Source organism: Lynx rufus, unplaced genomic scaffold (genome assembly GCF_022079265.1).
Source record: "Lynx rufus isolate CCGP_SWC_20201006 ecotype Redwood Valley unplaced genomic scaffold, mLynRuf1.p SCAF_20, whole genome shotgun sequence".
NCBI lineage: Eukaryota > Metazoa > Chordata > Mammalia > Carnivora > Felidae > Lynx > Lynx rufus.
Window position 1 is genome coordinate 6023330 of NW_025814835.1, and position 6000 is coordinate 6029329.

Sequence of the window (6000 nt, forward strand, 5' to 3'; positions counted from 1 at the left end):
CGCTCAGTGGAACACACTGGAAATTGTAGAAATAATGTATACTGCAGCAAGTTCACTTAATTCTACCCAGTCGACTGTGAAGGGGAGGGAATGATAGAAGGCATCAGAGAAATAATTAACATGTGCAAATAAGCCTGTGGAAATGATAAGGTGAATGTTTACCTAATTCTTTTACCAGTCAAGTATAGTGCCCTTGGGAGGAGAGGAATGACACGTATTGGCTTTGATGTAAGTGGGTTGCACACACATGTGCAAAAGGATTTTGACATAATAAGAGCAAAAATAGGAACCGTGTTCTCAATATCGAGAAATGAGACGAAGGATATAATGTGTTGATAATGATATTGGTATATTATATATTGACTATATTTTTAAAAGCCTGTACTCTAGAAAATGTACTTTCCTTTTTACCGTTAACATGGCTACCATTTGTTGTGTCTATACAAGGTTTGAGCCCATTGAGTTTGTAAGAAATTACGTATTTTTTTGTGTGATAGGTAATGTAGTACAAGCATATGAAAATAACATGTTCAGGTAAGCATATGATTTAACAGCCTGGGTTGTTAAGTCGTGGATCATAAAGATAAGGTCTTAGTGGGGCGCCTGGGTGGCGCAGTCGGTTAAGCGTCCGACTTCAGCCAGGTCACGATCTCGCGGTCCGTGAGTTCGAGCCCCGCGTCAGGCTCTGGGCTGATGGCTCAGAGCCTGGAGCCTGTTTCCAATTCTGTGTCTCCCTCTCTCTCTGCCCCTCCCCCGTTCATGCTCTGTCTCTCTCTGTCCCAAAAATAAATAAACGTTGAAAAAAAAATTAAAAAAAAAAAAAGATAAGGTCTTAGTGCACACCAAGGAGCAGCATATTAAAACTATATACGATGGAAAAAAACCAGTTTCTTGCATGCAGGGTATACAAAACTAAAACATAAAATGATGGTACTGTCACTGACGCTGTCATAAAGATTAATGCAGAGGAAACCTTTTGAAAACGAAATATGCTATTAAATGTTCATTATGAGATTCGGCCCCATCTATCAGCATCCACCAAATAAAGATTAACAGCCTTCTCTCTACTACAGATGTTACTTATTCTGTCTTGGTCTCAGATAAAAGAATCTTTATCCAGAACACTGCTGCAAATTTCTCATTGAAAGGAATCAAGACAATACACAAATACATTATGTGACTCTTAACAATCTGATCGAAATAGTTACAGACAGTATTTTGTTTGACACAAGTGAATACTAATTTGTGAATTCAAAATATGACTTGTTTAGTATAATATCTTCAAAAGAGCAAGAAGAAAAACTAGGTCTGTAATATGGTAAATGTGTAGTGAGCCTTTCGCACAGTGTCGCAAAGAACGTATCTGGAGCCGATTGCCAATTAAGAATGTCACTTGCGGTGACAGCAAAGGCGCCTGGTTTCAGCGTCTTTCACCTGAAATGTTCAGTCTCTTGCAATTATCATGAGTGGTGATGAATTGCACAAATGTCCAAGAGGAACCTTACCTGGTGGTGTTTGCCTTCACATATGTTCAACGTCATGCCAACTTTTAATGTAGAAACCTAACAAATAAAAAGAATTGTCTCAGAAAATAAAATTGTTACTGTGTTTTTATGAGACTTCTGTCATGGCTACTGGATTTTATAGCTTCTACAATATCCACTTTCCCTTGTTGTGTGACCTTCATTTTGGCTGAAACACCATCCATTACTGGTCTGCAGTCAATTCTCAGTACCTGTACCCCTATATTCCTGTTGGGGGTGCTCATCACCCGTGTTCCTCAATGCAACCCCCCCCCCCACTGAGGTAAACATCACTCCAAGCATTACTCAACAAGTAGTGTAGGAAACAGTCATCCCTCTAGATGGAAAATTCCATGGAGAGCAAGAGCTATGTTTTGTTTAATTACCTCCCCATATACAGTATCCAATATAGCTCCAGGAATATAGTAGGCTATCAATGTACATTTGGTGAACGAATATATATAAATGATGTGGATAAAATATTTTTAAATAATAATTGATGTTTAGTTTCTGTTCTTTCCCTCCCTTCCTTCCTTCCCTCCTTCCTTCCCTCCCTCTTTCCCTCCTTCCTTCCTTCCCTCCTTCCTTCCCTCCTTCCTTCCCTCCTTCCTTCCTTCCTTCCTGTTTTCTTGCTTTCTTCTTCATATCAAGGGCCTTGTAGCTTCCAGCATCAGGACATTTTTCTTTTAAAATAGTCATCTTGGCAGGAGTGAGATGTGACCCATGAACTCAATGGCTCATACAAACAAACATTTCTTTCTTGCACTCCTTACACATCAGACGCGGCGGGTTGGGGCCTTCAGCTCCCCTCCCCATGTTTCTCATTCTGAAGCCCGTCTGGAGGAGATGCTTTTGTTGAGGATATGTGGTTCCTATTGGGAAGAAAAAAAACAAGAGAATTGGAAGAAATTCAAACGACATTTTTGATGCTTCTGCTTGGTCTTGATTCATGCCACATTTGCTCACCTTCCACTGGCCAAACCTGTAACGTGGCCAGACCCAGAATCAGTGGGGAGGGACATAAAATATCTTACAAAGAAAGGGGAAGCAAATCTTTGGAAACAGCAATACAATCCACCTTACCTGTCTATAAAATTGCTCCTGTAAAGTAAGTATGTTTCAGAAAGTAACCCCCATTTTAAGTGTGACTTCCAAGGACCAGGATTTGTTATTCAAAATGCTTAGTTAAAATCGCATAAATTAGAAAGTTCTTTGGCAACAAACACTGAATTCGAGGTGTACAATTTAACTATCTGTGACCTTTGTAAGTTTCACAGTCACCAGCCGTCTCTGAATCTTCGCGTCAAGGTAGGTAACAAACTGAACTAAAATATCTACCTTATAAAGTTTTCATGCACATTATATAATAACATGTAAAAAAAAAAGTCCAAGGGCAGCTCCAGATTTAGAGCAGCACCTCACCCCTCTTCTCCTTTCTCTAAAATGTCCTTATGCTGGAAAAAACACTTAGTTTCACTGCTTTGCCCCGTACCTGTTGGCTTCCTGAAATCTGCTTTCTCTTGGCATCTTTCACAAGAACACACCTAAGCTACGTGGCATCAACTGGCTTAGATATTGACGGCTGGGGATGTGTTCTCCACCTCCAGGGCTCGGGGTTCAGCTGGTGTCTGTATCCAGCCTCAGGCAATATATTATCCCAACATACACTATTTGGTATAAATAAAGGAGGAGTTTTGTTTTGCCTTTTTAACTCTAGAGATCTGCTAGGTCACTGTCATTCCTTCCGTCTCTTGCTGTACCCTTCAGAAGAAAGGCATTGAGAGACTTATGTAAGAATATAGTTTCTGGCAGCAGGAAACTCAACTTTTCAATTTTATTCTTGAAGAAGAATCTCTCTTCTCTCCCGCCCACATGCTTTTAAAACATCTCAGAATAAAGTTACTGTTTGTGCTGTCTTCCAACTCGAATAATCTGACAGATTGCTTCTGAAAGAAATCTTAAGTTAAATCAAAATACGAAACTTTAATTAACAAATATAAGCAATGCTGTACATATGGATTTTGCCTAAAATCATGACAATTTCCTCTGTTTGTCAGGCCCTTGGTCAAAGTCAAGAGTGTTTGTTAGTTTGACTTTGGACTAGCAACAACAAACAATAAATATTTATGGAGCTATGTAACGTGTTACAATGTACATGTATAATTACATATGTATATTTTATACATATATAACAGTTTAGCAATAAAGTTATTTAATGGTGCTCACGGGAAACTGTCTCATTTTTGTATTTCAGAGAATATTTGTCCACTCAATCAGTCATGCCTTCATACATTAAATCGGCTTTTATAAAGTACGAGCTCTGTACTAGACTCTTCTGCTGAGACCTAGAAATGTAGGTATAATCATTCATAGTCTCATGAGGAAGACACGGAAGTAGATGATTACAGTACCATAGATTCAAGCTACATAGATATATAAGTGTACTTATATTTATATTGCATAATATAGTAAATATTCTCATATTATATACTCATACACACATATACATATACCTACATATATATATATACATATATACACTCATAAATTGAGTATTGTGAAAACAGTAGTTCCCTGAGAAAATGAAAAACGTATGTTCCTATATGCCTGAAGTTGGCCTTTTTTTCTTTTTTTTTAAATACACATCGCCTTCTTGTGACATCGTAATGACAAACTTCCATGGCAGAGGTAAGATTCAAATGCAGTTTGCCTGGCCACGAACCCTGTGTCCCTTAAGTGGCTCTTAAGCAGGCAGTCAAAGGAAACCATTAGAGGCTGTCAAGGCCTTTCCAAGGAGAAGGGCTGCTGTCACTGGTTGTAAATGGGGAGCAGTTTGTCCCAGGAGGTGAGATGAGACAGTAAGTCGAGACCAGGTTGTCCGCTGTTCATCATGACGGTCTTGCTCAGGTTATCTTCTTGCAAATTAATATATTCACTAACTGTTCGCTCTTGCAACTCAAACTTTGCTGAGCACCATGCCACATCTGGAGAGACAATGATGAACAAAAGACGGCGGATCTCTGACTTTGAGAAGCTCAACATCCCTAGCAGAGAAGAAAGGCATCGAGTATTCACCCAAACCATTGCAAGACGATGGGGAGAATGAGATCAGATTCTTGGAAGGCTGATGTGAGAGAAAACACCTGTTAAGTTTAATTAGTCTGAACCAGTTGAATCTCAGTGATGCTCTTGGCCTCTGAATATGGAAATCATCGAAATTTCTGTCACTTGCCAGGCAGAGTTGTCCAGATCCCTTTTCAAATTAGCCATGTGCCATTAATCCCGCCCTCACCCCACCCCCACCTCTTGTCCTGTAAACAGGACAAGGGCCTTTGAGTGTTTCTTTTAGTTTCAATCAGTTCAGACTACAGTTGACCAACTTTCAACAAAAAGAATCCCTCTTTAAGTATCTTGGAAGTTTCCCTGGTTCTTCCTTTCTCAGTCACTACGTGTATTATTTCCCACTAATTGCCATTGCTGACATTCAGACATTTAAATTTTCTAACTGGACATCCTAGATTAATGCACCTTCCTTTTGATGAAGAACATTCTGACCTCAATATTTCATTGGTGCAAAATTGTCATTTCAGAGACTCAGTTTGCATTATAATAATTTCTGTTTTAACCCAAGGTCTTTGGTATTTTCTTGCCTCCTTCTTCCTCCAGACTGACTCTTGGCAATCCCTTAGGAAGTTCATTGTCTTTCCTGCATGCCGGAACATGCCTGACTTTATCAGTCTGGTGTGGCCACTCTGCTCTATTCCGCTCCCAGAAACTTGAATTCATGTATCATAGCACACCGCTGCAATGACAGTTTTGTTGGTTATTTTTCTTCAGTGTATTTCAATATGTGAGACGAAGGATGGTCCTATTTGTATTTTATCACTAGAATCCAGTAAAATGGCCCATGCAGATTATGTCCAATAAGTGTTTATGGAATTTATCAGCAAATTTCTTGCACCCCAGTGTTAAGACAAAATTTTACTAAGTATTCTACTCATGATTCCTTGCATGTCTCTTCCAAAATTGCTCTCTTTTTGTGAATAATTATCTTACATTATGTATGAGTAGACACTTTGTCAATTAACCCATCTGAACTGCATTACCATGAGGGAGGGAGTGGTTGGGTCTATTTGTTTTTTCTGTCATAAAAGTTTCCCAAGAATTAGGTGGACACGCTGAGGCTTTTAATATCTTTCGGAACCTGGGGATTAAAGCAGTATCCTTCAGGAGAAATAGCAGAGTAAATTTAAATGAAACATTCTTCCTGAAATAACTAAAGTGTTAACCAATATTAATTATACTAATTATAGTATTCATTCTATAAAGATGATTAGGGTCTTGGGGGTGATAATGAAAATATGTAGTTTTAGAGAATGCGGATTTCAGGGGACAGATGAGGCAACATAGTAAAACTTTAATATAAGAGCACATTGAAGTCCTAATTCCTTATTAATTTCTATTTTCTTTAACTCCT